The sequence below is a fragment of the Ambystoma mexicanum genome (genome assembly GCF_040938575.1).
Source record: "Ambystoma mexicanum isolate Mex_15411 chromosome 12 unlocalized genomic scaffold, UKY_AmexF1_1 Mex_chr12_unloc.1, whole genome shotgun sequence".
NCBI classification, from domain to species: Eukaryota; Metazoa; Chordata; class Amphibia; order Caudata; family Ambystomatidae; genus Ambystoma; species Ambystoma mexicanum.
Genome location: NW_027182322.1, coordinates 3454863 through 3476993, shown reverse-complemented (window position 1 = coordinate 3476993; position 22131 = coordinate 3454863). Strand labels below are relative to the sequence as shown.

General features: G+C 46.5%; 3 non-coding genes across 3 annotated transcripts; all 3 read right to left on the bottom strand.

The window, feature by feature from the left end:
* Positions 1-783: 783 nt before the first annotated feature.
* On the bottom strand, positions 784-855 carry TRNAH-GUG (transfer RNA histidin (anticodon GUG)). The gene has a single exon. It is a non-coding gene; the product is annotated as a tRNA-His (tRNA).
* A 10392-nt stretch (positions 856-11247) lies between these two features.
* TRNAH-GUG (transfer RNA histidin (anticodon GUG)) lies at positions 11248-11319 on the bottom strand. The gene has a single exon. It is a non-coding gene; the product is annotated as a tRNA-His (tRNA).
* A 2636-nt stretch (positions 11320-13955) lies between these two features.
* On the bottom strand, positions 13956-14027 carry TRNAH-GUG (transfer RNA histidin (anticodon GUG)). The gene has a single exon. It is a non-coding gene; the product is annotated as a tRNA-His (tRNA).
* Between the last annotated feature and the right edge of the window lie 8104 nt (positions 14028-22131).

Sequence of the window (22131 nt, the reverse complement as noted above, 5' to 3'; positions counted from 1 at the left end):
TCCATAAACTGTCACTTCCTTGGCCCTTTATTTATAATGACTGTTATACTCTCTCTCTTTCCGCCACAGTATAAAAAAGCCTAGCACACCTCATGATTGGACTAAGAAATTCCTGTCATTTAGTTGGAAATGATTTTCCCATTATCCCCAAAAACTCCTCACTGTGTCTAAGAACGCTTTTTTTCACTTGACAATACAGATCAGATTGACTTGAAAGGTCCTTTCACGCGACTACAGAATGCCTCTCATTCCACTAAAAGATACGCCAGTGCCTACACTAGCCTAGGACTAGACTATGAGTCCCAATGTAGAAAGACCACAAGTCCACAGATATGCCTGTTTATTTAAACATCTGTATTATCATCAGCGTGTGACTGTAAAGGCGGGACATCGCGCTCTCTGTAACGCGCTCCATTGGCAACATCAGTTAAATGTTGTTGGTTCAATCCCTCGCGGATGTTGTTTTTATTCCCATTTGTAACTGGGAAATACTGTCGCTGCAATACATATGTCGTAATCAAGCTAGTGGTTATTGACGTAAATGGCAGTGTTATAATGTTTCATGTACTGCAAATGTCACCACATAATGCGCTCTTAATTAGATTTGGTTGAAATACATTACAGTCACCCGATGAAAAAGTGTGCAAAGAGCATTAAAGAAACAAAAGGTTCATAACAGTAACAGGACATATCGAATTGTTTCAGTCCTCCACAGAGATTGCCAATGTATTAATGGAAATTCTAAAATATCTGCCCAACTGCCGTGACATTGCCTCACCGCAATGCCGTGACTCGGATTCGAACCGAGGTTGCTGCGGCCACAACGCAGAGTACTAACCACTATACGATCACAGCGAGCTACTTGGGCTGCTACAATGTGACGTTCCACCTCTATCATAAGCTGTACTCCATCTGTGATGTCATGACTCATGTTTGAATTAAAGGTTGGTTGTGATGTTATCCATGAGAATAAGTGGACACCTGATCCCCAGTCACTTATTTAAGATCTCAATGATCAAGTCAGAATCCAAATGAAAGTCATCAAAGTGGAGCCAATTAGAAATAATACAGTTACACAAACCTGGCAATGGTGCGGCAGCCAGGGCCGATAATGGCCCGCCAGCCTGAGAGCAGGAAAGTGTGAGAGCAGTGATGGTCTTGTGAGAGTTTACAGCTGTTATTGACCCTGTCCCCTTCCATTGCAGAGTTTTCTCCCTATAAGAAGTGCAGAGGCTCCCTCCGGGGTGCTAATAGTACATTTATTTTTTTGCGCAGGAGAAGTGCTCTTCACCAATTGCACGTTCCAAATCACCCGAAGGCCACCACCATAAAATTCAGGCATTCATGTTCATGCGTCCTCCATGTTATGTCCTTATAAAGGGATGCATGTTCATGATGACTCCATGTCACACCTGCATACAAGGATGCATGTTCATGCCGCCTCGTTCTCTTGGCTTCATACAGGGATTTTATCTCCTCCCTGTCTCACCCTCATGCAGGGATGCATGACCAATGCTCCTTCCCTTCTCGCCCGCATACATGGATGCACGTTCATGTCTCCTCGTTCTCTCGGCTTCATTCGGGGATTTTATCTCCTCCCTGTCTCACCCTCAGGAAGGGATGCATGACCAATGCTCCTTCCCGTCTCGCCCGCATACATGGATGCACGTTCACGCCTCCTCCTTCTCTCGGCTTCATAGGGGGATCATATCTCCTCCCTGTCTCACCCTCATGCAGGGATGCATGACCAATGCTCCTTCCTGTCTCGCCCGCATACATGGATGCACGTTCACGCCTCCTCCTTCTCTCGGCTTCATACGGGGATCATATCTCCTCCCTGTCTCACCCTCATGCAGGGAGGCATGACCAATGCTCCTTCCCTTCTCGCCTGCATACATGGATGCACGTTCACGCCTCCTCCTTCTCTCGGCTTCATAGGGGGATCATATCTCCTCCCTGTCTCACCCTCATGCAGGGATGCATGACCAATGCTCCTTCCCTTCTCGCCTGCATACATGGATGCATGTTCACGCCTCCTCCTTCTCTCGGCTTCATAGGGGGATCATATCTCCTCCCTGTCTCACCCTCATGCAGGGATGCATGACCAATGCTCCTTCCCTTCTCGCCCGCATACATGGATGCACGTTCATGTCTCCTCGTTCTCTCGGCTTCATTCGGGGATTTTATCTCCTCCCTGTCTCACCCTCAGGAAGGGATGCATGACCAATGCTCCTTCCCGTCTCGCCCGCATACATGGATGCACGTTCACGCCTCCTCCTTCTCTCGGCTTCATAGGGGGATCATATCTCCTCCCTGTCTCACCCTCATGCAGGGATGCATGACCAATGCTCCTTCCTGTCTCGCCCGCATACATGGATGCACGTTCACGCCTCCTCCTTCTCTCGGCTTCATACGGGGATCATATCTCCTCCCTGTCTCACCCTCATGCAGGGAGGCATGACCAATGCTCCTTCCCTTCTCGCCTGCATACATGGATGCACGTTCACGCCTCCTCCTTCTCTCGGCTTCATAGGGGGATCATATCTCCTCCCTGTCTCACCCTCATGCAGGGATGCATGACCAATGCTCCTTCCTGTCTCGCCCGCATACATGGATGCATGTTCACGCCTCCTCCTTCTCTCGGCTTCATACGGGGATCATATCTCCTCCCTGTCTCACCCTCATGCAGGGATGCATGACCAATGCTCCTTCCCTTCTCGCCTGCATATATGGATGCACGTTCACGCCTCCTCCTTCTCTCGGCTTCATACGGGGATCATATCTCCTCAATGTCTCACCCTCACTTCCAACATGTGTAACTTCTTGTTCTCTTTGACGTCTGGGGCATGGGTGGCTACTGCACAGCTCTAGATGTCGCCCACCTGCAAGGTGCTATGGAAAGCACTTTTCCACATTGGACGTGCTATATTAACCCCCTCTCCCCAAATACAATAAAAATAAAGAAATATATGTGCTTCCATAATGTGTACCTTCTAATGTTTCATATGTGTAAGCACATTGTCCTCCTCCTGACCACATTCTAAAACTATGTGCAAATTGTTCCTTCCATAAACTGTCACTTCCTTGGCCCTTTATTTATAATGACTGTTATACTCTCTCTCTTTCCGCCACAGTATAAAAAAGCCTAGCACACCTCATGATTGGACTAAGAAATTCCTGTCATTTAGTTGGAAATGATTTTCCCATTATGCCCAAAAACTCCTCACTGTGTCTAAGAACGCTTTTTTTCACAGGACAATACAGATCAGATTGACTTGAAAGGGCCTTTCACGCGACTACAGAATGCCTCTCATTCCACTAAAAGATACGCCAGTGCCTACAATAGCCTAGGACTAGACTATGAGTCCCTATGTAGAAAGACCACAAGTCCACAGATATGCCTGTTTATTAAAACATCTGTATTATCATCAGCGTGTGACTGTAAAGGCGGGACCTCGCGCTCTCTGTAACGCGCTCCATTGGCAACATCAGTTAAATGTCGTTGGTTCAATCCCTCTCGGATGTTGTTTTTATTCCCATTTGTAACTGGGAAATACTGTTGCTGCAATACATATGTCTTAATCAAGCTAGTGGTTATTGACGTAAATGGCAGTGTTATAATGTTTCATGTACTGCAAATGTCACCACATAATGCGCTCTTAATTAGATTTGGTTGAAATACATTACAGTCACCCGATGAAAAAGTGTGCAAAGAGCATTAAAGAAACGAAAGGTTCATAACAGTAACAGGACATATCGAATTGTTTCAGTCCTCCACAGAGATTGCCAATGTATTAATGGAAATTCTAAAATATCTGCCCAACTGCCGTGACATTGCCTCACCGCAATGCCGTGACTCGGAATCGAACCGAGGTTGCTGCGGCCACAACGCAGAGTACTAACCACTATACGATCACATCAAGCTACTTGGGCTGCTACAATGTGACGTTCCACCTCTATCATAAGCTGTACTCCATCTGTGATGTCATGACTCATGTTTGAATTAAAGGTTGGTTGTGATGTTATCCATGAGAATAAGTGGACACCTGATCCCCAGTCACTTATTTAAGATCTCAATAATCAAGTCAGAATCCAAATGAAAGTCATCAAAGTGGAGCCAATTAGAAATAATATAGTTACACAAACCTGGCAATGGTGCGGCAGCCAGGGCCGATAATGGCCCGCCAGCCTGAGAGCAGGAAAGTGTGAGAGCAGTGATGGTCTTGTGAGAGTTTACAGCTGTTATTGACCCTGTCCCCTTCCATTGCAGAGTTTTCTCCCTATAAGAAGTACAGAGGCTCCCTCCGGGGTGCTAATAGTACATTTATTTTTTTGCGCAGGAGAAGTGCTCTTCACCAATTGCACGTGCCAAATCACCCGAAGGCCACCACCAAAAAATTCAGGCATTCATGTTCATGCGTCCTCCATGTTATGTCCTTATAAAGGGATGCATGTTCATGATGACTCCATGTCACACCTGCATACAAGGATGCATGTTCATGCCGCCTCGTTCTCTTGGCTTCATACAGGGATTTTATCTCCTCCCTGTCTCACCCTCATGCAGGGATGCATGACCAATGCTCCTTCCCTTCTCGCCCGCATACATGGATGCACGTTCATGTCTCCTCGTTCTCTCGGCTTCATACGGGGATTTTATCTCCTCCCTGTCTCACCCTCAGGAAGGGATGCATGACCAATGCTCCTTTCCGTCTCGCCCGCATACATGGATGCACGGTCACGCCTTCTCCTTCTCTCGGCTTCATACGGGGATCATATCTCCTCCCTGTCTCACCCTCATGCAGGGATGCATGACCAATGCTCCTTCCTGTCTCGCCCGCATACATGGATGCACGTTCACGCCTCCTCCTTCTCTCGGCTTCATACGGGGATCATATCTCCTCCCTGTCTCACCCTCATGCAGGGATGCATGACCAATGCTCCTTCCCTTCTTGCCTGCATACATGGATGCACGTTCACACCTCCTCCTTCTCTCGGCTTCATACGGGGATCATATCTCCTCCCTGTCTCACCCTCATGCAGGGATGCATGACCAATGCTCCTTCCTGTCTCGCCCGCATACATGGATGCACGTTCACGCCTCCTCCTTCTCTCGGCTTCATACGGGGATCATATCTCCTCCCTGTCTCACCCTCATGCAGGGATGCATGACCAATGCTCCTTCCCTTCTCGCCTGCATACATGGATGCACGTTCACGCCTCCTCCTTCTCTCGGCTTCATACGGGGATCATATCTCCTCAATGTCTCACCCTCACTTCCAACATGTGTAACTTCTTGTTCTCTTTCACGTCTGGGGCATGGGTGGCTACTGCACAGCTCTAGATGTCGCCCACCTGCAAGGTGCTATGGAAAGCACTTTTCCACATTGGACGTGCTATCTTAACCCCCTCTCCCCAAATACAATAAAAATAAAGAAATATACGTGCTTCCATAATGTCTACCTTCTAATGTTTCATATGTGTAAGCACATTGTCCTCCTCCTGACCACATTCTAAAACTATGTGCAAATTGTTCCTTCCATAAACTGTCACTTCCTTGGCCCTTTATTTATAATGACTGTTATACTGTCTCTCTTTCCGCCACAGTATAAAAAAGCCTAGCACACCTCATGATTGGACTAAGAAATTCCTGTCATTTAGTTGGAAATGATTTTCCCATTATCCCCAAAAACTCCTCACTGTGTCTAAGAACGCTTTTTTTCACAGGACAATACAGATCAGATTGACTTGAAAGGTCCTTTCACGCGACTACAGAATGCCTCTCATTCCACTAAAAGATACGCCAGTGCCTACAATAGCCTAGGACTAGACTATGAGTCCCATTGTAGAAAGACCACAAGTCCACAGATATGCCTGTTTATTTAAACATCTGTATTATCATCAGCGTGTGACTGTAAAGGCGGGACCTCGCGCTCTCTGTAACGCGCTCCATTGGCAACATCAGTTAAATGTCGTTGGTTCAATCCCTCGCGGATGTTGTTTTTATTCCCATTTGTAACTGGGAAATACTGTCGCTGCAATACATATGTCTTAATCAAGCTAGTGGTTATTGACGTAAATGGCAGTGTTATAATGTTTCATGTACTGCAAATGTCACCACATAATGCGCTCTTAATTAGATTTGGTTGAAATACATTACAGTCACCCGATGAAAAAGTGTGCAAGGAGCATTAAAGAAACAAAAGGTTCATAACAGTAACAGGACATATCGAATTGTTTCAGTCCTCCACAGAGATTGCCAATGTATTAATGGAAATTCTAAAATATCTGCCCAACTGCCGTGACATTGCCGTGACTCGGATTCGAACCGAGGTTGCTGCGGCCACAACGCAGAGTACTAACCACTATAAGATCACTGCGAGCTACTTGGGCTTCTACAATGTGACGTTCCACCACTATCATAAGCTGTACTCCATCTGTGATGTCATGACTCATGTTTGAATTAAAGGTTGGTTGTGATGTTATCCATGAGAATAAGTGGACACCTGATCCCCAGTCACTTATTTAAGATCTCAATAATCAAGTCAGAATCCAAATGAAAGTCATCAAAGTGGAGCAAATTAGAAATAATATAGTTACACAAACCTGGCAATGGTGCGGCAGCCAGGGCCGATAATGGCCCGCCAGCCTGAGAGCAGGAAAGTGTGAGAGCAGTGATGGTCTTGTGAGAGTTTACAGCTGTTATTGACCCTGTCCCCTTCCATTGCAGAGTTTTCTCCCTATAAGAAGTGCAGAGGCTCCCTCCGGGGTGCTAATAGTACATTTATTTTTTTGCGCAGGAGAAGTGCTCTTCACCAATTGCACATGCCAAATCACCCGAAGGCCACCACCATAAAATTCAGGCATTCATGTTCATGCGTCCTCCATGTTATGTCCTTATAAAGGGATGCATGTTCATGATGACTCCATGTCACACATGCATACAAGGATGCATGTTCATGCCGCCTCGTTCTCTTGGCTTCATACAGGGATTTTATCTCCTCCCTGTCTCACCCTCATGCAGGGATGCATGACCAATGCTCCTTCCCTTCTCGCCCGCATACATGGATGCACGTTCATGTCTCCTCGTTCTCTCGGCTTCATACGGGGATTTTATCTCCTCCCTGTCTCACCCTCAGGAAGGGATGCATGACCAATGCTCCTTTCCGTCTCGCCCGCATACATGGATGCACGTTCACGCCTCCTCCTTCTCTCAGCTTCATACAGGGATCATATCTCCTCCCTGTCTCACCCTCATGCAGGGATGCATGACCAATGCTCCTTCCCTTCTCGCCTGCATACATGGATGCACGTTCACGCCTCCTCCTTCTCTCGGCTTCATACGGGGATCATATCTCCTCCCTGTCTCACCCTCATGCAGGGATGCATGACCAATGCTCCTTCCTGTCTCGCCCGCATACATGGATGCACGTTCATGTCTCCTCGTTCTCTCGGCTTCATACGGGGATTTTATCTCCTCCCTGTCTCACCCTCAGGAAGGGATGCATGACCAATGCTCCTTCCCGTCTCGCCCGCATACATGGATGCACGTTCACGCCTCCTCCTTCTCTCAGCTTCATACAGGGATCATATCTCCTCCCTGTCTCACCCTCATGCAGGGATGCATGACCAATGCTCCTTCCCTTCTCGCCTGCATACATGGATGCATGTTCACGCCTCCTCCTTCTCTCGGCTTCATACGGGGATCATATCTCCTCAATGTCTCACCCTCACTTCCAACATGTGTAACTTCTTGTTCTCTTTGACGTCTGGGGCATGGGTGGCTACTGCACAGCTCTAGATGTCGCCCACCTGCAAGGTGCTATGGAAAGCACTTTTCCACATTGGACGTGCTATATTAACCCCCTCTCCCCAAATACAATAAAAATAAAGAAATATATGTGCTTCCATAATGTCTACCTTCTAATGTTTCATATGTGTAAGCACATTGACCTCCTCCTGACCACTCTCTAAAACTATGTGCAAATTGTTCCTTCCATAAACTGTCACTTCCTTGGCCCTTTATTTATAATGACTGTTATACTGTCTCTCTTCCGCCACAGTATAAAAAAGCCTAGCACACCTCATGATTGGACTAAGAAATTCCTGTCATTTAGTTGGAAATGATTTTCCCATTATCCCCAAAAACTCCTCACTGTGTCTAAGAACGCTTTTTTTCACAGGACAATACAGATCAGGTTGACTTGAGAGGTCCTTTCACGCGACTACAGAATGCCTCTCATTCCACTAAAAGATACGCCAGTGCCTACAATAGCCTAGCACTAGACTATGAGTCCCAATGTAGAAAGACCACAAGTCCACAGATATGCCTGTTTATTTAAACATCTGTATTATCATCAGCGTGTGACTGTAAAGGCGGGACCTCGCGCTCTCTGTAACGCGCTCCATTGGCAACATCAGTTAAATGTTGTTGGTTCAATCCCTCGCGGATGTTGTTTTTATTCCCATTTGTAACTGGGAAATACTGTCGCTGCAATACATATGTCTTAATCAAGCTAGTGGTTATTGACGTAAATGGCAGTGCTATAATGTTTCATGTACTGCAAATGTCACCACAGAATGCGCTCTTAATTAGATTTGGTTGAAATACATTACAGTCACCCGATGAAAAAGTGTGCAAAGAGCATTAAAGAAACAAAAGGTTCATAACAGTAACAGGACATATCGAATTGTTTCAGTCCTCCACAGAGATTGCCAATGTATTAATGGAAATTCTAAAATATCTGCCCAACTGCCGTGACATTGCCTCACTGCAATGCCGTGACTCGGATTCGAACCGAGGTTGCTGCGGCCACAAGAACGCAGAGTACTAACCACTATACGATCACAGCGAGCTACTTGGGCTGCTACAATATGACATTCCACCTCTATCATAAGCTGTACTCCATCTGTGATGTCATGACTCATGTTTGAATTAAAGGTTGGTTGTGATGTTATCCATGAGAATAAGTGGACACCTGATCCCCAGTCACTTATTTAAGATCTCAATAATCAAGTCAGAATCCAAATGAAAGTCATCAAAGTGGAGCCAATTAGAAATAATATAGTTACACAAACCTGGCAATGGTGCGGCAGCCAGGGCCGATAATGGCCCGCCAGCCTGAGAGCAGGAACGTGTGAGAGCAGTGATGGTCTTGTGAGAGTTTACAGCTGTTATTGACCCTGTCCCCTTCCATTGCAGAGTTTTCTCCCTATAAGAAGTGCAGAGGCTCCCTCCGGGGTGCTAATAGTACATTTATTTTTTTGCGCAGGAGAAGTGCTCTTCACCAATTGCACGTGCCAAATCACCCGAAGGCCACCACCATAAAATTCAGGCATTCATGTTCATGCGTCCTCCATGTTGTGTCCTTATAAAGGGATGCATGTTCATGATGACTCCATGTCACACCTGCATACAAGGATGCATGTTCATGCCGCATCGTTCTCTTGGCTTCATACAGGGATTTTATCTCCTCCCTGTCTCACCCTCATGCAGGGATGCATGACCAATGCTCCTTCCCTTCTCGCCCGCATACATGGATGCACGTTCATGTCTCCTCGTTCTCTCGGCTTCATACGGGGATTTTATCTCCTCCCTGTCTCACCCTCAGGAAGGGATGCATGACCAATGCTCCTTCCCTTCTCGCCCGCATACATGGATGCACGTTCACGCCTCCTCCTTTTCTCGGCTTCATACGGGGATCATATCTCCTCCCTGTCTCACCCTCATGCAGGGATGCATGACCAATGCTCCTTCCTGTCTCGCCCGCATACATGGATGCACGTTCACGCCTCCTCCTTCTCTCGGCTTCATACAGGGATCATATCTCCTCCCTGTCTCACCCTCATGCAGGGATGCATGACCAATGCTCCTTCCCTTCTCGCCTGCATACATGGATGCACGTTCACGCCTCCTCCTTCTCTCGGCTTCATACGGGGATCATATCTCCTCCCTGTCTCACCCTCATGCAGGGATGCATGACCAATGCTCCTTCCTGTCTCGCCCGCATACATGGATGCATGTTCACGCCTCCTCCTTCTCTCGGCTTCATACGGGGATCATATCTCCTCCCTGTCTCACCCTCATGCAGGGATGCATGACCAATGCTCCTTCCCTTCTCGCCTGCATACATGGAGGCACGTTCACGCCTCCTCCTTCTCTCGGCTTCATTCGGGGATAATATCTCCTCAATGTCTCACCCTCACTTCCAACATGTGTAACTTCTTGTTCTCTCTGACGTCTGGGGCATGGGTGGCTACTGCACAGCTCTAGATGTCGCCCACCTGCAAGGTGCTATGGAAAGCACTTTTCCACATTGGACGTGCTATATTAACCCCCTCTCCCCAAATACAATAAAAATAAAGAAATATATGTGCTTCCATAATGTCTACCTTCTAATGTTTTATATGTGTAAGCACATTGTCCTCCTCCTGACCACATTCTAAAACTATGTGCAAATTGTTCCTTCCATAAACTGTCACTTCCTTGGCCCTTTATTTATAATGACTGTTATACTCTCTCTCTTTCCGCCACAGTATAAAAAAGCCTAGCACACCTCATGATTGGACTAAGAAATTCCTGTCATTTAGTTGGAAATGATTTTCCCATTATCCCCAAAAACTCCTCACTGTGTCTAAGAACGCTTTTTTTCACAGGACAATACAGATCAGATTGACTTGAAAGGTCCTTTCACGCGACTACAGAATGCCTCTCATTCCACTAAAAGATACGCCAGTGCCTACAATAGCCTAGGACTAGACTATGAGTCCCAATGTAAAAAGACCACAAGTCCACAGATATGCCTGTTTATTTAAACATCTGTATTATCATCAGCGTGTGACTGTAAAGGCGGGACCTCGCGCTCTCTGTAACGCGCTCCATTGGCAACATCAGTTAAATGTCGTTGGTTCAATCCCTCGCGGATGTTGTTTTTATTCCCATTTGTAACTGGGAAATACTGTTGCTGCAATACATATGTCTTAATCAAGCTAGTGGTTATTGACGTAAATGGCAGTGTTATAATGTTTCATGTAATGCAAATGTCACCACATAATGCGCTCTTAATTAGATTTGGTTGAAATACATTACAGTCACCCGATGAAAAAGTGTGCAAAGAGCATTAAAGAAACAAAAGGTTCATAACAGTAACAGGACATATCGAATTGTTTCAGTCCTCCACAGAGATTGCCAATGTATTAATGGAAATTCTAAAATATCTGCCCAACTGCCGTGACATTGCCTCACCGCAATGCCGTGACTCGGATTCGAACCGAGGTTGCTGCGGCCACAACGCAGAGTACTAACCACTATACTATCACGGCGAGCTACTTGGGCTACTACGATGTGACGTTCCACCTCTGTCATAAGCTGTACTCCATCTGTGATGTCATGACTCATGTTTGAATTAAAGGTTGGTTGTGATGTTATCCATGAGAATAAGTGGACACCTGATCCCCAGTCACTTATTTAAGATCTCAATAATCAAGTCAGAATCCAAATGAAAGTCATCAAAGTGGAGCCAATTAGAAATAATATAGTTACACAAACCTGGCAATGGTGCGGCAGCCAGGGCCGATAATGGCCCGCCAGCCTGAGAGCAGGAAAGTGTGAGAGCAGTGATGGTCTTGTGAGAGTTTACAGCTGTTATTGACCCTGTCCCCTTCCATTGCAGAGTTTTCTCCCTGTAGGAAGTACAGAGGCTCCCTCCGGGGTGCTAATAGTACATTTATTTTTTTGCGCAGGAGAAGTGCTCTTCACCAATTGCACGTGCCAAATCACCCGAAGGCCACCACCATAAAATTCAGGCATTCATGTGCATGCGTCCTCCATGTTATGTCCTTATAAAGGGATGCATGTTCATGATGACTCCATGTCACACCTGCATACAAGGATGCATGTTCATGCCGCCTCGTTCTCTTGGCTTCATACAGGGATTTTATCTCCTCCCTGTCTCACCCTCATGCAGGGATGCATGGCCAATGCTCCTTCCCTTCTCGCCCGCATACATGGATGCACGTTCATGTCTCCTCGTTCTCTCGGCTTCATACGGGGATTATATCTCCTCCCTGTCTCACCCTCAGGAAGGGATGCATGACCAATGCTCCTTCCCGTCTCGCCTGCATACATGGATGCACGTTCACGCCTCCTCCTTCTCTCGGCTTCATACGGGGATCATATCTCCTCCCTGTCTCACCCTCATGCAGGGATGCATGACCAATGCTGCTTCCTGTCTCGCCCGCATACATGGATGCACGTTCACGCCTCCTCCTTCTCTCGGCTTCATACAGGGATCATATCTCCTCCCTGTCTCACCCTCATGCAGGGATGCATGACCAATGCTCCTTCCCTTCTCGCCCGCATACATGGATGCACGTTCATGCCTCCTCCTTCTCTCGGCTTCATACGGGGATCATATCTCCTCCCTGTCCCACCCTCATGCAGGGATGCATGACCAATGCTCCTTCCTGTCTCGCCCGCATACATGGATGCACGTTCACGCCTCCTCCTTCTCTCGGCTTCATACGGGGATCATATCTCCTCCCTGTCTCACCCTTATGCAGGGATGCATGACCAATGCTCCTTCCCTTCTCAGCTGCATACATGGATGCACGTTCACGCCTCCTCCTTCTCTCGGCTTCATACGGGGATCATATCTCCTCCCTGTCTCACCCTCATGCAGGGATGCATGACCAATGCTCCTTCCTGTCTCGCCCGCATACATGGATGCACGTTCACGCCTCCTCCTTCTCTCGGCTTCATACGGGGATCATATCTCCTCCCTGTCTCACCCTCATGCAGGGATGCATGACCAATGCTCCTTCCCTTCTCGCCTGCATACATGGATGCACGTTCACGCCTCCTCCTTCTCTCGGCTTCATACGGGGATCATATCTCCTCAATGTCTCACCCTCACTTCCAACATGTGTAACTTCTTGTTCTCTTTGACGTCTGGGGCATGGGTGGCTACTGCACAGCTCTAGATGTCGCCCACCTGCAAGGTGCTATGGAAAGCACTTTTCCACATTGGACGTGCTATATTAACCCCCTCTCCCCAAATACAATAAAAATAAAGAAATATATGTGCTTCCATAATGTCTACCTTCTAATGTTTCATATGTGTAAGCACATTGTCCTCCTCCTGACCACATTCTAAAACTATGTGCAAATTGTTCCTTCCATAAACTGTCTCTTCCTTGGCCCTTTATTTATAATGGCTGTTATACTGTCTCTCTTTCCGCCACAGTATAAAAAAGCCTAGCACACCTCATGATTGGACTAAGAAATTCCTGTCATTTAGTTGGAAATGATTTTCCCATTATCCCCAAAAACTCCTCACTGTGTCTAAGAACGCTTTTTTTCACAGGACAATACAGATCAGATTGACTTGAAAGGTCCTTTCACGCGACTACAGAATGCCTCTCATTCCACTAAAAGATACGCCAGTGCCTACAATAGCCTAGGACTAGACTATGAGTCCCAATGTAGAAAGACCACAAGTCCACAGATATGCCTGTTTATTTAAACATCTGTATTATCATCAGCGTGTGACTGTAAAGGCGGGACCTCGCGCTCTCTGTAACACGCTCCATTGGCAACATCAGTTAAATGTCGTTGGTTCAATCCCTCGCGGATGTTGTTTTTATTCCCATTTGTAACTGGGAAATACTGTCGCTGCAATACATATGTCTTAATCAAGCTAGTGGTTATTGACGTAAATGGCAGTGTTATAATGTTTCATGTACTGCAAATGTCACCACATAATGCGCTCTTAATTAGATTTGGTTGAAATACATTACAGTCACCCGATGAAAAAGTGTGCAAAGAGCATTAAAGAAACAAAAGGTTCATAACAGTAACAGGACATATCGAATTGTTTCAGTCCTCCACAGAGATTGCCAATGTATTAATGGAAATTCTAAAATATCTGCCCAACTGCCGTGACATTGCCTCACCGCAATGCCGTGACTCGGATTCGAACCGAGGTTGCTGCGGCCACAACGCAGAGTACTAACCACTATACGATCACGGCGAGCTACTTGGGCTGCTACAATGTGACGTTCCACCTCTATCATAAGCTGTACTCCATCTGTGATGTCATGACTCATGTTTGAATTAAAGGTTGGTTGTGATGTTATCCATGAGAATAGGTGGACACCTGATCCCCAGTCACTTATTTAAGATCTCAATAATCAAGTCAGAATCCAAATGAAAGTCATCAAAGTGGAGCCAATTAGAAATAATATAGTTACACAAACCTGGCAATGGTGCGGCAGCCAGGGCCGATAATGGCCCGCCAGCCTGAGAGCAGGAAAGTGTGAGAGCAGTGATGGTCTTGTGAGAGTTTACAGCTGTTATTGACCCTGTCCCCTTCCATTGCAGAGTTTTCTCCCTATAAGAAGTGCAGAGGCTCCCTCCGGGGTGCTAATAGTACATTTATTTTTTTGCGCAGGAGAAGTGCTCTTCACCAATTGCACGTGCCAAATCACCCAAAGGCCACCACCAAAAAATTCAGGCATTCATGTTCATGCGTCCTCCATGTTATGTCCTTATAAAGGGATGCATGTTCATGATGACTCCATGTCACACCTGCATACAAGGATGCATGTTCATGCCGCCTCGTTCTCTTGGCTTCATACAGGGATTTTATCTCCTCCCTGTCTCACCCTCATGCAGGGATGCATGACCAATGCTCCTTCCCTTCTCGCCCGCATACATGGATGCACGTTCATGTCTCCTCGTTCTCTCGGCTTCATACAGGGATTTTATCTCCTCCCTGTCTCACCCTCAGGAAGGGATGCATGACCAATGCTCCTTCCCGTCTCGCCCACATACATGGATGCACGTTCACGCCTCCTCCTTCTCTCGGCTTCATACGGGGATCATATCTCCTCCCTGTCTCACCCTCATGCAGGGATGCATGACCAATGCTCCTTCCTGTCTCGCCCGCATACATGGATGCACGTTCACGCCTCCTCCTTCTCTCGGCTTCATACGGGGATCATATCTCCTCCCTGTCTCACCCTCATGCAGGGATGCATGACCAATGCTCCTTCCCTTCTCGCCTGCATACATGGATGCACGTTCACGCCTCCTCCTTCTCACGGCTTCATACGGGGATCATATCTCCTCCCTGTCTCACCCTCATGCAGGGAGGCATGACCAATGCTCCTTCCTGTCTCGCCCGCATACATGGATGCACGTTCACGCCTCCTCCTTCTCTCGGCTTCATACGGGGATGATATCTCCTCCCTGTCTCACCCTCATGCAGGGATGCATGACCAATGCTCCTTCCCTTCTCGCCTGCATACATGGATGCACGTTCACGCCTCCTCCTTCTCTCGGCTTCATACGGGGATCATATCTCCTCAATGTCTCACCCTCACTTCCAACATGTGTAACTTCTTGTTCTCTTTCACGTCTGGGGCATAGGTGGCTACTGCACAGCTCTAGATGTCGCCCACCTGCAAGGTGCTATGGAAAGCACTTTTTCACATTGGACGTGCTATATTAACCCCCTCTCCCCAAATACAATAAAAATAAAGAAATATATGTGCTTCCATAATGTCTACCTTCTAATGTTTCATATGTGTAAGCACATTGTCCTCCTCCTGACCACATTCTAAAACTATGTGCAAATTGTTCCTTCCATAAACTGTCACTTCCTTGGCCCTTTATTTATAATGACTGTTATACTGTCTCTCTTTCCGCCACAGTATAAAAAAGCCTAGCACACCTCATGATTGGACTAAGAAATTCCTGTCATTTAGTTGGAAATGATTTTCCCATTATCCCCAAAAACTCCTCACTGTGTCTAAGAACGCTTTTTTTCACAGGACAATACAGATCAGATTGACTTGAAAGGTCCTTTCACGCGACTACAGAATGCCTCTCATTCCACTAAAAGATACGCCAGTGCCTACAATAGCCTAGGACTAGACTATGAGTCCCAATGTAGAAAGACCACAAGTCCACAGATATGCCTGTTTATTTAAACATCTGTATTATCATCAGCGTGTGACTGTAAAGGCGGGACCTCGCGCTCTCTGTAACGCGCTCCATTGGCAACATCAGTTAAATGTCGTTGGTTCAATCCCTCGCGGATGTTGTTTTTATTCCCATTTGTAACTGGGAAATACTGTCGCTGCAATACATATGTCTTAATCAAGCTAGTGGTTATTGACGTAAATGGCAGTGTTATAATGTTTCATGTACTGCAAATGTCACCACATAATGCGCTCTTAATTAGATTTGGTTGAAATACATTACAGTCACCCGATGAAAAAGTGTGCAAAGAGCATTAAAGAAACAAAAGGTTCATAACAGTAACAGGACATATCGAATTGTTTCAGTCCTCCACAGAGATTGCCAATGTATTAATGGAAATTCTAAAATATCTGCCCAACTGCCGTGACATTGCCTCACTGCAATGCCGTGACTCGGATTCGAACCGAGGTTGCTGCGGCCACAACGCAGAGTACTAACCACTATATGATCACGGCGAGCTACTTGGGCTGCTACAATGTGACGTTCCACCTCTATCATAAGCTGTACTCCATCTGTGATGTCATGACTCATGTTTGAATTAAAGGTTGGTTGTGATGTTATCCATGAGAATAAGTGGACACCTGATCCCCAGTCACTTATTTAAGATCTCAATAATCAAGTCAGAATCCAAATGAAAGTCATCAAAGTGGAGCCAATTAGAAATAATATAGTTACACAAACCTGGCAATGGTGCGGCAGCCAGGGCCGATAATGGCCCGCCAGCCTGAGAGCAGGAAAGTGTGAGAGCAGTGATGGTCTTGTGAGAGTTTACAGCTGTTATTGACCCTGTCCCCTTCCATTGCAGAGATTTCTCCCTATAAGAAGTGCAGAGGCTCCCTCCGGGGTGCTAATAGTACATTTATTTTTTTGTGCAGGAGAAGTGCTCTTCACCAATTGCACGTGCCAAATCACCCGAAGGCCACCACCATAAAATTCAGGCATTCATGTTCATGCGTCCTTCATGTTATGTCCTTATTAAGGGATGCATGTTCATGATGACTCCATGTCACACCTGCATACATGGATGCATGTTCATGCCGCCTCGTTCTATTGGCTTCATACAGGGATTTTATCTCCTCCCTGTCTCACCCTCATGCAGGGATGCATGACCAATGCTCCTTCCCTTCTCGCCCGCATGTTATGTCCTTATTAAGGGATGCATGTTCATGATGACTCCATGTCACACCTGCATACATGGATGCATGTTCATGCCGCCTCGTTCTATTGGCTTCATACAGGGATTTTATCTCCTCCCTGTCTCACCCTCATGCAGGGATGCATGACCAATGCTCCTTCCCTTCTCGCCCGCATACATGGATGCACGTTCATGTCTCCTCGTTCTCTCGGCTTCATACGGGGATTTTATCTCCTCCCTGTCTCACCCTCAGGAAGGGATGCATGACCAATGCTCCTTCCCGTCTCGCCTGCATACATGGATGCACGTTCACGCCTCCTCCTTCTCTCGGCTTCATACGGGGATCATATCTCCTCCCTGTCTCACCCTCATGCAGGGATGCATGACCAATGCTCCTTCCTGTCTCGCCCGCATACATGGATGCATGTTCTCGGCTTCATACAGGGATCATATCTCCTCCCTGTCTCACCCTCATGCAGGGATGCATGACCAATGCTCCTTCCCTTCTCGCCTGCATACATGGATGCACGTTCACGCCTCCTCCTTCTCTCGGCTTCATACGGGGATCATATCTCCTTCCTGTCTCACCCTCATGCAGGGATGCATGACCAATGCTCCTTCCTGTCTCGCCTGCATACATGGATGCACGTTCACGCCTCCTCCTTCTCTCGGCTTCATACGGGGATCATATCTCCTCAATGTCTCACCCTCACTTCCAACATGTGTAACTTCTTGTTCTCTTTCACGTCTGGGGCATGGGTGGCTACTGCACAGCTCTAGATGTCGCCCACCTGCAAGGTGCTATGGAAAGCACTTTTCCACATTGGACGTGCTATATTAACCCCCTCTCCCCAAATACAATAAAAATAAAGAAATATATGTGCTTCCATAATGTCTACCTTCTAATGTTTCATATGTGTAAGCACATTGTCCTCCTCCTGACCACATTCTAAAACTATGTGCAAATTGTTCCTTCCATAAACTGTCACTTCCTTGGCCCTTTATTTATAATGACTGTTATACTGTCTCTCTTTCCGCCACAGTATAAAAAAGCCTAGCACACCTCATGATTGGACTAAGAAATTCCAGTCATTTAGTTGGAAATGATTTTCCCATTATCCCCAAAAACTCCTCACTGTGTCTAAGAACGCTTTTTTTCACAGGACAATACAGATCAGATTGACTTGAAAGGTCCTTTCACGCGACTACAGAATGCCTCTCATTCCACTAAAAGATACGCCAGTGCCTACTAATAGCCTAGGACTAGACTATGAGTCCCAATGTAGAAAGACCACAAGTCCACAGATATGCCTGTTTATTTAAACATCTGTATTATCATCAGCGTGTGACTGTAAAGGCGGGACCTCGCGCTCTCTGTAACGCGCTCCATTGGCAACATCAGTTAAATGTCGTTGGTTCAATCCCTCGCGGATGTTGTTTTTATTCCCATTTGTAACTGGGAAATACTGTCGCTGCAATACATATGTCTTAATCAAGCTAGTGGTTATTGACGTAAATGGCAGTGTTATAATGTTTCATGTACTGCAAATGTCACCACATAATGCGCTCTTAATTAGATTTGGTTGAAATACATTACAGTCACCCGATGAAAAAGTGTGCAAAGAGCATTAAAGAAACAAAAGGTTCATAACAGTAACAGGACATATCGAATTGTTTCAGTCCTCCACAGAGATTGCCAATGTATTAATGGAAATTCTAAAATATCTGCCCAACTGCCGTGACATTGCCTCACCGCAATGCCGTGACTCGGAATCGAACCGAGGTTGCTGCGGCCACAACGCAGAGTACTAACCACTATATGATCACGGCGAGCTACTTGGGCTGCTACAATGTGACGTTCCACCTCTATCATAAGCTGTACTCCATCTGTGATGTCATGACTCATGTTTGAATTAAAGGTTGGTTGTGATGTTATCCATGAGAATAAGTGGACACCTGATCCCCAGTCACTTATTTAAGATCTCAATAATCATGTCAGAATCCAAATGAAAGTCATCAAAGTGGAGCCAATTAGAAATAATATAGTTACACAAACCTGACAATGGTGCGGCAGCCAGGGCCGATAATGGCCCGCCAGCCTGAGAGCAGGAAAGTGTGAGAGCAGTGATGGTCTTATGAGAGTTTACAGCTGTTATTGACCCTGTCCCCTTCCATTGCAGAGTTTTCTCCCTGTAAGAAGTGCAGAGGCTCCCTCCGGGGTGCTAATAGTAAATTTATTTTTTTGCGCAGGAGAAGTGCTCTTCACCAATTGCACGTGCCAAATCACCCGAAGGCCACCACCATAAAATTCAGGCATTCATGTTCATGCGTCCTCCATGTTATGTCCTTATAAAGGGATGCATGTTCATGATGACTCCATGTCACACCTGCATACAAGGATGCATGTTCATGCCGCCTCATTCTCTTGGCTTCATACAGGGATTTTATCTCCTCCCTGTCTCACCCTCATGCAGGGATGCATGACCAATGCTCCTTACCTTCTCGCCCGCATACATGGATGCACGTTCATGTCTCCTCGTTCTCTCTGCTTCATATGGGGATTTTATCTCCTCCTTGTCTCACCCTCAGGAAGGGATGCATGACCAATGCTCCTTCCCGTCTCGCCCGCATACATGGATGCACGTTCATGCCTCCTCCTTCTCTCGGCTTCATACAGGGATCATATCTCCTCCCTGTCTCACCCTCATGCAGGGATGCATGACCAATGCTCCTTCCTGTCTCGCCCGCATACATGGATGCACGTTCACGCCTCCTCCTTCTCTCGGCTTCATACGGGGATCATATCTCCTCCCTGTCTCACCCTCATGCAGGGATGCATGACCAATGCTCCTTCCCTTCTCGCCTGCATACATGGATGCACGTTCACGCCTCCTCCTTCTCTCGGCTTCATACGGGGATCATATCTCCTCCCTTTCTCACCCTCATGCAGGGATGCATGACCAACGCTCCTTCCTGTCTCGCCCGCATACATGGATGCACGTTCACGCCTCCTCCTTCTCTCGGCTTCATACGGGGATCATATCTCCTCCCTGTCTCACCCTCATGCAGGGATGCATGACCAATGCTCCTTCCCTTCTCGCCTGCATACATGGATGCACGTTCACGCCTCCTCCTTCTCTCGGCTTCATACGGGGATCATATCTCCTCAATGTCTCACCCTCACTTCCAACATGTGTAACTTCTTGTTCTCTTTGACGTCTGGGGCATGGGTGGCTACTGCACAGCTCTAGGTGTCGCCCACCTGCAAGGTGTTATGGAAAGCACTTTTCCACATTGGACGTGCTATATTAACCCCCTCTCCCCAAATACAATAAAAATAAAGAAATATATGTGCTTCCATAATGTCTACCTTCTAATGTTTCATATGTGTAAGCACATTGCCCTCCTCCTGACCACATTCTAAAACTATGTGCAAATTGTTCCTTCCATAAACTGTCACTTCCTTGGCCCTTTATTTATAATGACTGTTATACTCTCTCTCTTTCCGCCACAGTATAAAAAAGCCTAGCACACCTCATGATTGGACTAAGAAATTCCTGTCATTTAGTTGGAAATTATTTTCCCATTATCCCTAAAAACTCCTCACTGTGTCTAAGAACGCTTTTTTTCACAGGACAATACAGATCAGATTGACTTGAAAGGTCCTTTCACGCGACTACAGAATGCCTCTCATTCCACTAAAAGATACGCCAGTGCCTACAATAGCCTAGGACTAGACTATGAGTCCCAATGTAGAAAGACCACAAGTCCACAGATATGCCTGTTTATTTAAACATCTGTATTATCATCAGCGTGTGTCTGTAAAGGCGGGACCTCGCGCTCTCTGTAACGCGCTCCATTGGCAACATCAGTTAAATGTCGTTGGTTCAATCCCTTGCGGATGTTGTTTTTATTCCCATTTGTAACTGGGAAATACTGTCGCTGCAATACATATGTCTTAATCAAGCTAGTGGTTATTGACGTAAATGGCAGTGTTATAATGTTTCATGTACTGCAAATGTCACCACATAATGCGCTCTTAATTAGATTTGGTTGAAATACATTACAGTCACCCGATGAAAAAGTGTGCAAAGAGCATTAAAGAAACAAAAGGTTCATAACAGTAACAGGACATATCGAATTGTTTCAGTCCTCCACAGAGATTGCCAATGTATTAATGGAAATTCTAAAATATCTGCCCAACTGCCGTGACATTGCCTCACCGCAATGCCGTGTCTCGGATTCGAACCCAGGTTGCTGAGGCCACAACGCAGAGTACTAACCACTATACGATCACGGCGAGATATTTGGGCTGCTACAATGTGACACTTGGGCTGCTACAATGTGACGTTCCACCTCTATCATAAGCTGTACTCCATCTGTGATGTCATGACTCATGTTTGAATTAAAGGTTGGTTGTGATGTTATCCATGAGAATAAGTGGACACCTGATCCCCAGTCACTTATTTAAGATCTCAATAATCAAGTCAGAATCCAAATGAAAGTTATCAAAGTGGAGCCAATTAGAAATAATACAGTTACACAAACCTGGCAATGGTGCGGCAGCCAGGGCCGATAATGGCCCGCCAGCCTGAGAGCAGGAAAGTGTGAGAGCAGTGATGGTCTTGTGAGAGTTTACAGCTGTTATTGACCCTGTCCCCTTCCATTGCAGAGTTTTCTCCCTATAAGAAGTGCAGAGGCTCCCTCCGGGGTGCTAATAGTACATTTATTTTTTTGCGCAGGAGAAGTGCTCTTCACCAATTGCACGTGCCAAATCACCCGAAGGCCACCACCATAAAATTCAGGCATTCATGTTCATGCGTCCTCCATGTTATGTCCTTATAAAGGGATGCATGTTCATGATGACTCCATGTCACACCTGCATACAAGGATGCATGTTCATGCCGCCTCGTTCTCTTGGCTTCATACAGGGATTTTATCTCCTCCCTGTCTC